The 8,554-nt window shown below is 46.9% G+C and overlaps 1 long non-coding RNA gene across 1 annotated transcript in view; it reads right to left on the bottom strand.

The window, feature by feature from the left end:
• The window catches only part of LOC109294379, a 4,322-nt gene extending 490 nt beyond the window's left edge, over positions 1 to 3,832 (bottom strand). The window contains exon 1 of the long non-coding RNA XR_002096515.1: positions 1,447 to 3,832. This is a non-coding gene — a long non-coding RNA (uncharacterized LOC109294379). The remainder of the gene's footprint in view (positions 1 to 1,446) is intronic.
• Positions 3,833 to 8,554: the final 4,722 nt, after the last annotated feature.

The following is an 8,554-nucleotide window of genomic DNA, read 5'->3' as shown; positions in this document are numbered from 1 at the left end:
CCCCGCCCCGCCCAGCGCAGGGACACCCCGCCAAGACTCAGAGCTACCTCAGCACCGGGGCTGTACCCCTCCCCCCGCTCCTAATAACCGGAGACGGAAATAGCCCCCCCGCCCCGAACGGTCCGAGCTGTGGAGCGTTTTTTAGGCTGTGAGGTGATGGCCTCGCGTAGGCCTCACCAGCCCTGGCCAGAAACTGCCAGCTTTCTAGCGGAAAACCCTTGCCTCCAATGACTGGTTTAGGGAGGTAATCAAAGAGTCCCCAATAAAAACGCACTTCACGATAAGCCCAGGTGCCAAGCTGTCCTTATCTGAGTCACCCGTGAGAGGCGTTACGGGCACGCCGAAGGCATCGAGGCGGCTTATGAGAGCAAAGCAGGCGCTTCGGTGTTTGCGGCGTGGCGGAGCGCTCCTGTTACGGGAAAGGGTCTCGTTATGTTTTTAAAAGCCTGGGTGTGTTTGCATCCTTTCAGGCAAACGAGAAGGGTGTTTCGGGCTGGGAATGCCGTGGTACCCTATAAGCGGGGGCACTTTCGCATCATTATCATGCGTCCCTAAGTGGCACAAGCAATTGGCCAAGGGTTCCAAAATCCCCCGCTCTTTATTCCAGCTCTCAAATGAAAAGCAGGTTGTTTGTACTGTCATTTGCTTGGTGTGGGCAGAAAGAAAGACGGTTGTAGTCAGCTGCCCTATATGCCTCGTGTGTTTGAGAGAAAATATCAACAAACGGGTGACTCTGAATTTATTCGAACAGATATAAGGAGGGCCTGACCCTGCAGCCCTGGCTCAGGCAAAACTGCCGCTGAAATAGTGAGTGAGGACCGTGGGATTGGGGCCTATTTTTTTGAAAGACGTATTGCGCAGGGTTGATCGATCACACTTTCTAATGGCAGATGTGGGCCCCGACTGTGTTCGTAGCAAAGCATCCAGTAGGACAAAACACACGCGTGTGAAATGTATGTATTAGCACTCCTGTCCCCTTGAACATTGAAAGATGGAAGATAACCCCAGCAATAGCATGAAAAAGCATCTCCGCTCTTTTAGGAATGGCTTCAAACTTACTCCTGAGCTTAACTTTACAAGTGAAGAGAGGATAAATCAATTAAACCACGGTATTGACTTGCTACAAAGCATGCATGTTCAGTTTTGGAAGACTGGAGCCCAAATATGCCCTCTGCTGTAGGGAGCAAACCAAAAGACTGTTCCATTAGACATGTTATAACTGTTAAAAAAAATAATTAACAACAACAAAAATGGGACTAAGGCCACCTGGAGATGTATTTAACCACAAAACCAACCCCGTTCCTATTTGCATTGAATGTGCTTCTGACAACAGACTGCTGCAAACCGGAAAGGTTAACGATAAAACGGGACATAAAGTTTGGAGGCTTGTTTTTGAGGATGGCGTGATTTCAGCGTCGTGTTTCGCAGGATAGGAAAAAATCCGACCTCGAGATGGAGTCTATATTTCTTAGACGATTTCAATAAAACAGTCGGAGACTAAGCACTCATAATTGCTGTGTTTAGAGCCGTGTTATGTATCATTCAAGTAAATATTGTGGTGTTAAATTGGCTGATGACCTCTGAGCAAGTATCTGTGATCAGGTGTAACGTTATTCAATGCTTTTCAGCCTCTAAACCAGTTCTTTATAAATGCCCCTTTTGTTTCCCCAGTTTCCCATCACTGTTGCTGGCATTGTTCTCATTGGAAAAAAAGCACATAATGGTGCATTGTATACGCAAAGAAAAATAACCTATTTGTTAAAGGCTCCTGGTATATTATGGTTTATCTCTCTCCCCCCGCTCCTCCCCTCCCCTGTTGCTTTAGCCTCAAGGTTTTGCTAGATACGTTTAAGTGGATGCAAGCTAATGATTTCCTTTGCGAGGTCTTCACAAAACTTTTACAGCAAAATCCACATTAAACCTAAACGTCTGTAAAACAAAGTGGATAATTGAGGAAATTACTGAGGAAAAGCAGGGGATTTAGTCCAAGGATTCAGCATGAAAGGGCCAACCTGGGCCTGAGATGGTATGTGTTGAACTGATCAATTTTCGTTGCAGAAGAGCGCTCTAAAAATCTGTTCGGATGGAGATCGGGACAGAAAGCACAGGCAACTGGAAACCAGAACGAAGCCCAGGAGGTCTCTGGTGTCAGCATCCTCTTTCAACAGAAGGAGCTGTATAGTTTCATGTCCGTTCAATGGTGCAAAAGCGCCCCTACGCTAAAGGCCAAGTCTGACTCTTGTTAATATCCATAGCAACACTTCCTGTGTCTTTAAAGGGGAATGGATTGGGCCCAACGGGACTGCACTTAATCAACTTACAGATGTAAATGTTTTATTCTGTTCTTTCTTCACAATCAGTGTTTAGGATGATATCCAGGCAGGTGGGCTTTGCATGCATTCGGGAGGCATGAGCTTCTGCCAAACGGTTATCTATTGCCTTGCCCAGACACATTGTATCGTGGTTTTTGTTGCGTTCTTTATTTTCCAAATTATGCTCTTTTAAAATATGTAAAAAAACAAAAGAGCAAAGACACATCAATGGGTGGCCGATAGCATCTTCCAAAGTGCAACGGGCAAGCGCTTCCTCAATGTAGGATAAGTCACCAGGCGCTAAGAGGTCATTTATGCTGGTCCTTATTCACAAAATACAAATTGCTCCTCCCCCAACCCCATTTTCCAAACAGCTGCAATGGGCAGCAGAGAAACAAGCATTTATTGTCACAGCACCCAGCAGCTGTCCCAACCAGCACCTCTACCCTGCTTGTCCCTGGCACCCGAAATCACTCTGTGTTCATTCACGTCTGATCGTTCACCCCCTTGTGCTGCCTCAGCTTGGGTTTAAATACAGCAGAGAAGGCAAAATGGTGCAGAAATCACCATTCTGTAAAGGCAGCATGAACATCTGGGGGAAAATGATTTCTGCCTACATCCCATCGTAGATTTTAAAATACCGTCAAACGCTCAAAGGGCACTGGATTTGGACGAGCAGGAGCTTGGGTCCCAGAGCAAATGTAAAAGAGTTACACCTTGCTGCTTGGGGAAGTCATTCTGGCAACCCTTCCTCTGCTAATTCAGGGTCCAATCCTTCCCAATTTGTCCCATCACTAACTTCGGTGGCAGCAGAGTCTTTGCAGAGGAATTAGCTTTGTGTTTGGTCTGTACAAGGCCTTGCACAGAAAAAGATCTGTTTGATGAGGGGGTGCCAGAAAAGTAACGCATAATAAAAATAATCCTACAAAATCATTTTGAAAATAGACACTTCAGCTTCACCACGAGGTACCCAGCCTGATGCAGGAATGATCACGTAAAACGTTGTAGCTTGTGTCATGCACAAGATCAGAATAGCTCATTACCACCATCCATCTGAGCTTCAAATCTATGACCTGCCTACATACATCGTTTTTTTTCCTGTGTTGCTTATAATAGCTGAGATTAGTAAAATCTGAAGGCTGTGCAAACATCTCATCTCCTTTTCACTGTTTCTGCTCCTCCTCAAAGTTTTGTTTCCTCCTAGCCTGAGCAAACAAAATGACCAGTTTCACTTTCATAATCCATTTCACCTCTTAGTCCTCGGGCACTAACTCCATGCTGCTGCATTTTGGCTGCAAACACTGCAAGAGAGGGGTGATTTTTTTTTAAATGGCTCTATTAGGGTTTTTTTTAATTAAAAAAAGGACATTTCTGTTGTAAAAACTTGATCTTACAAAATCTGCATAGGTCAAGTGAAATGTGCATGGGAGTTTCCTTAGAGTCCAGCAAAGCCTTTCTGGCTCTCCTGAAATGCCCAGTGAAATTAAATATTTCTAAATGCAGATAGTCTGTCTGCCTTGTCTTACTAACATCTCCAGAGACGAGTGAACCCAGGAAGGACGTTAAGAGTCTCCTGGCCCTGCTCTCTGGGCACTTGTACACGTGCTAGGGGTTTAATCCTTCAGGGTGGCAGGAAGTGGGTGGAAAACCAGCAGATCAGGTAAGGGAAGGGGACTGGGGAAGATGCAGGGTTAATTAGTGACACACCTGCCAAAAAGGTTGGACCCTACTGACTTGGTGGAAGTCGTATCCCCAGGTAGGGTGGCACTACTAGAGTAAACCCACATATCCTGATAGCATATCCAAGAAAAGGGACTTTTGTCCACCCTAGAATGGCCAGCCCACCCAGCCACCCTCCTGATGCCTCCCCACGCTGCTCCAGGGACAAGCCAGCCCATTCCCAGGCAGCCCCAGGTGTCCTGGTAGCTACAGGCATCTGCTTAAGGCAGAAACAACGAGGGGCCTGATCCTTTTTTTCAGAGGAGCCTGCTCATGATCACCTCTCCGGCAGCTGGGGGGTTTGCTGACAGATTAATGGCTGCAATGTTCCAAGTTGCAACATTGCAAACTGAACTACATCGGGATGTGGTTTAGTTTGTGATGATGCAAACTCATGTAAAACCCCCAAAACTCGTATACGTGTAAAGTGTGATGGTATTATGCTGCACAAAGGGAAATTTTCGTCACATGTACATGCTAACATCGTCACGTGTACAAGCACCCTCATGGCTGTCAAGTAATTGGCAGTTAGTGAACCCTGCCTAGCAGAGGTGTTTTGTGCTAGTTGTATCGCTGCTAGGTAAACGGTCACAGTCTGGACAAGGAGTGTGTGGGATCTTCTCCCATGTTAAGCTTGCCCTGCAGCTGCTGAAGTATGTCTAGAAGCTAGTGGGAAACCAAAGCATGGACTGCAGCATGAATCTAAGCATCTCCTTAACACAATGAGGATTTTAATTACATCTGTATCTTTACCTGTGTCTTTGTCTGGTTTAACCCTGCTCTCTTCAGGAGCAGCTGTGCAAGGCGCTGTAGACACACTTGCTCTTGTGCTGGGGAGCTGATCTAAAGCTTGTTACAGTCAGTGGGAGTTTTTGCATTGACTCTGATGGGCTAGGGATCAGGCCCTTGCAGCCTAAACACATTTTTCCTCACTTTGACGGGAGCAGACAATAACATTTCACTCCCATTCTGCAAGTGAGAGCAGAAATTTTGAGATCAAAGCTGCTGGAAACCATAGAAACCCCCAGAAATAAATGCTGATGGTATTCATTGAAGTTAAAGGCCAGATTTTGCCACACTGGCTTCCCCTGGTGCAGGGACTTGTTGGTGACATGAAAAAGAGATTGGGAAAATCTACCTGAGAAATTAGATCTGCACCTTGTAGACTAACCAAAGTAGATATATAAATATATATCATGAAAGCTTGTGATAGATAGATAGATAGATAGATAGATATCACAAGCTTTCATGAGCTGTAGCTCATTTCATCAGATGGCATCTGGGCAGGGCTGTACCAGACTCCTGGCAGCCCTGGGCAAACTTTTAGCATCAGGCCCCCCTCTGCCAGAGATAGTGATAATAACAATAATAATTGGACAATGGAAAAAAATTACCATTTTCAGGCCCCCTTTCTGTCCAGGGCCTGGGCAGTCTCCCGGTTCCTGTGTCCCGCTCTGCATCAGGGTGCCATTTTAATCCTGCATATAGGCAAGGTTCACTTATTTTAGCACAAAGCTTAGATCCCCTCGTCAAACCAAGCTGGTTTTTCTCTACCTCTCATGCCATGAGATCCTCCCCTTTGCTTGCTTTATGAAACTGCTCCATAAAGTTGTTCCCCAGTGACAAATTCAAGGGGTAATACAGCTTTCCAATAAGACCTCCTGCCACCTAAATGCCTCCTTGCATGTTAACCCATCCTGGAGCTTGCCTACTGTATAGCTATGTATTGCAGAAAACAGGCACAGCTGGCTGTGATGGATGCACTAACCAGCGCACACATTCCTGCAGAGCTAACATGTGCATCCTGCACCTTCCTTCCAAAAATCGCCTTTCCAGGCTTGAGCTGAAGCTCTCCGCTACCCAGCAGTAAAAGGTCCCTTGCTTGTGTGCGGACCGACCAAGAGAAGGCAATACGTGCTCATGCACATGCTTTTATGCACCATGCAGGTAGCTGAGAAAGGGGTGGAGGTTGGCATTTGGAGTGGCTCCAGGTGTCTGGTAGGTCTGAACATACACAAAGTAGCAATATAATAGAGCCAAACATGCAGACCCATCCATCATTCTGGCTCTGATTCTACACTATAGGTGTTGATAAGTTTTGCCATTGATTTCAATGGGTAGAGAGCCCCGATCATAAAGGAAAGATGTTCCAGCATGGTCGTGTGCCTGATGTTTAGGAGTCAGTGAGCTACAGCATGGTCATTGCTAACCACAAAGTCTCCCTTGCTATCAGACCTACCTTTTGGGTCATGTCCAAAGAAGACCAAACACAGGGCTTTGCAGAGGGCAGAGCTGTGAATTCATGACAACAGCAAAAGAGGAGGCATGTGCCCGGATGCACACCCCTCAGCTAGGCTCAAGAAATGACTCAGCTAGCCAACTGCTTGCCAAAAAAGCATGGCCTGCCTGACAAGTACACAACTCAGCAACCTCGCAGCCGCCACAACCTCCATGCTGAACCGATGGGGTTTGCTGGCTATCCAGAATCAGTCAGCTGGGTCTTAGAAACATCCAAGGATGGAGAGTCAACAACCTTCCTGGCTAGAATGACCCATCTGCGACACCGAGTTATACCCAGCTGCAAGGAATTATTAAGAGAGGAATTTTGCCTTGCATCCTCTATAAAACTCTTACTTCTCCTAGATGCCCATGTCCTTCCAACATGCCTGCAAGAATTCATAAGTGGCTTATTTAATTATTTATTAATTTTTATTTCCAATGATTCTCTGATTCTACGATTTTGCCTTTGGCTGCATAGGTACCACTGGTTCTACACGTCTTAGATAGATGAAGAATACCCCGTAAGGCTGGCTGACATATTTCTGTCATAACTTTTTTTTGGAAAAGGATCTTGGAAATGTTTCATTTATGTTTTTTTGGGATACAGAAAACATGCATTTTTCCAGCACTTGTATCTAAAAAGTTGGGTATTTCCAATTTTCTATGATTCTGCCAAGACCTCAGTGCACTTATTGGCTGTCTTTTCTCCCTTTGCATGTCTCTGACATTGCAGCTCTGGGTTGGGAGCTGTACTGCGTTATTGCTGCTGATGGTCCAGGGCCTGAACGGGGGGAGATGGGTGATAAATAAAACCTGCAGTGCTGTGTTGCTGAGGGGGATGAGGGGCATTAGGAGCCTTAGTTCTCTGCAGGCTCCCTGGTTTCTACAGGTTTTCCAAGCAGATCTCAGGATACCTCTGAGCTAGGCGGCTTATATACCATGTCTACCCCACAGAGTGGCTGAGGCGGACATTTCTCCACCTCCTCCAGCATCATGAATTGGGGGAGATCTCACCCTAACCCATCCATAAGCCTCTTGTGTTTACCACACAGCCTGCCATTCTCTAAGGGCCTGTTTGGGGGCTCAGCCTCTGCTTCCCCTCCTCTTCTCCCTCTGCTTCTGAGACCACAGTCATCCGTGACCTGCTCCTAAAGGGACGATGATGCGGTAATCCCAGCCTTTTGTCAAGGATGGCGGAGTCTGTGCAGAATTAATCCCATGGGCATGTGCCGGGACATAAAATGAGCCAAAGCCCATGGACACACCCCATGATGCTCTGCGACACGTCTGAATCTCTAATTCCTGCCCCAGCTACATGCCCTTTTCATTCTGTCTTTGCCTTCTGAACTTTCTTCCCCTCCCTTCATCAGGCTCTTCCTCCCTGGTATATTCGCCTACTGACCCAGCCACCCATCACGCTTCAAAGCTGTTTTCCCCCCCTTGGCTTTCCAGCATACCCTAGGATTGAGTTGGCACCCTGGGCATGAGGTGCTCCAGGGCATTGCATTGGACTGCTAGCACCGTGGGACCTGCCGGCCAAGAGGGCTGAAGGGGAAGGCACCTTCACAGCCCAGATAGAAAGGAGAGGAGGCAGGGCAACGGAGCAGCTTTCTCATTCCTGAGCGACAATTGACAAATTGTGAGTGTGTGTGTGTGTGTGTGTGTGTGTATGTGTGTGTGTTGTGGGAGCTGGGGCACAGCTGGGATGTATGCAAATAGGATCAGCTGGGGCCCGATCCTGCATCCTTCTCCTTTGCATAACACCATCTGCATTAGAGGGAGCGGCTTGTGGAGCCACACGGCCAAATGATCCTTGTTGCAACCTCTGAATCAGGCCTCATGTGACTATAAGCAAGTCCCTCCACACTGTCGCTCTCCAGCTATGGTATGTCGCTCCCCAAGCCTGTCCCAACCTGAACTAAGCAAAAGGGGAGATAGGCAGGCAGCTGGCCCCAGAGAGGGCCTGCCTTTTGCAAGGCTGAATGTAGACCGGACATGGTCACCTCAGTTTAACCAGCTGTAAAATGGGCATACTACCACTTACCTAATTCAGCCTTATGGCGTATTGGTGAGGTAATTAAACTCAGCAAAGAGCCAGGAGGTCTTCAAATGAGAGGCATTATAGAACTATGCACTATTTGCACCTTAGTTAATTGAATTAATTTGCTTGTCAGAGCTAGCACAGGTCCAAAGCCCCTTGCAGACAATGTAAACCTTTCCATTTACTTCACCGGACTTTGGAT

The sequence above is a fragment of the Gavialis gangeticus genome, unplaced genomic scaffold (genome assembly GCF_001723915.1).
Source record: "Gavialis gangeticus isolate Ggan-Ray unplaced genomic scaffold, GavGan_comp1, whole genome shotgun sequence".
NCBI lineage: Eukaryota > Metazoa > Chordata > Crocodylia > Gavialidae > Gavialis > Gavialis gangeticus.
This window is presented reverse-complemented; position numbering and strand designations above follow the sequence as displayed.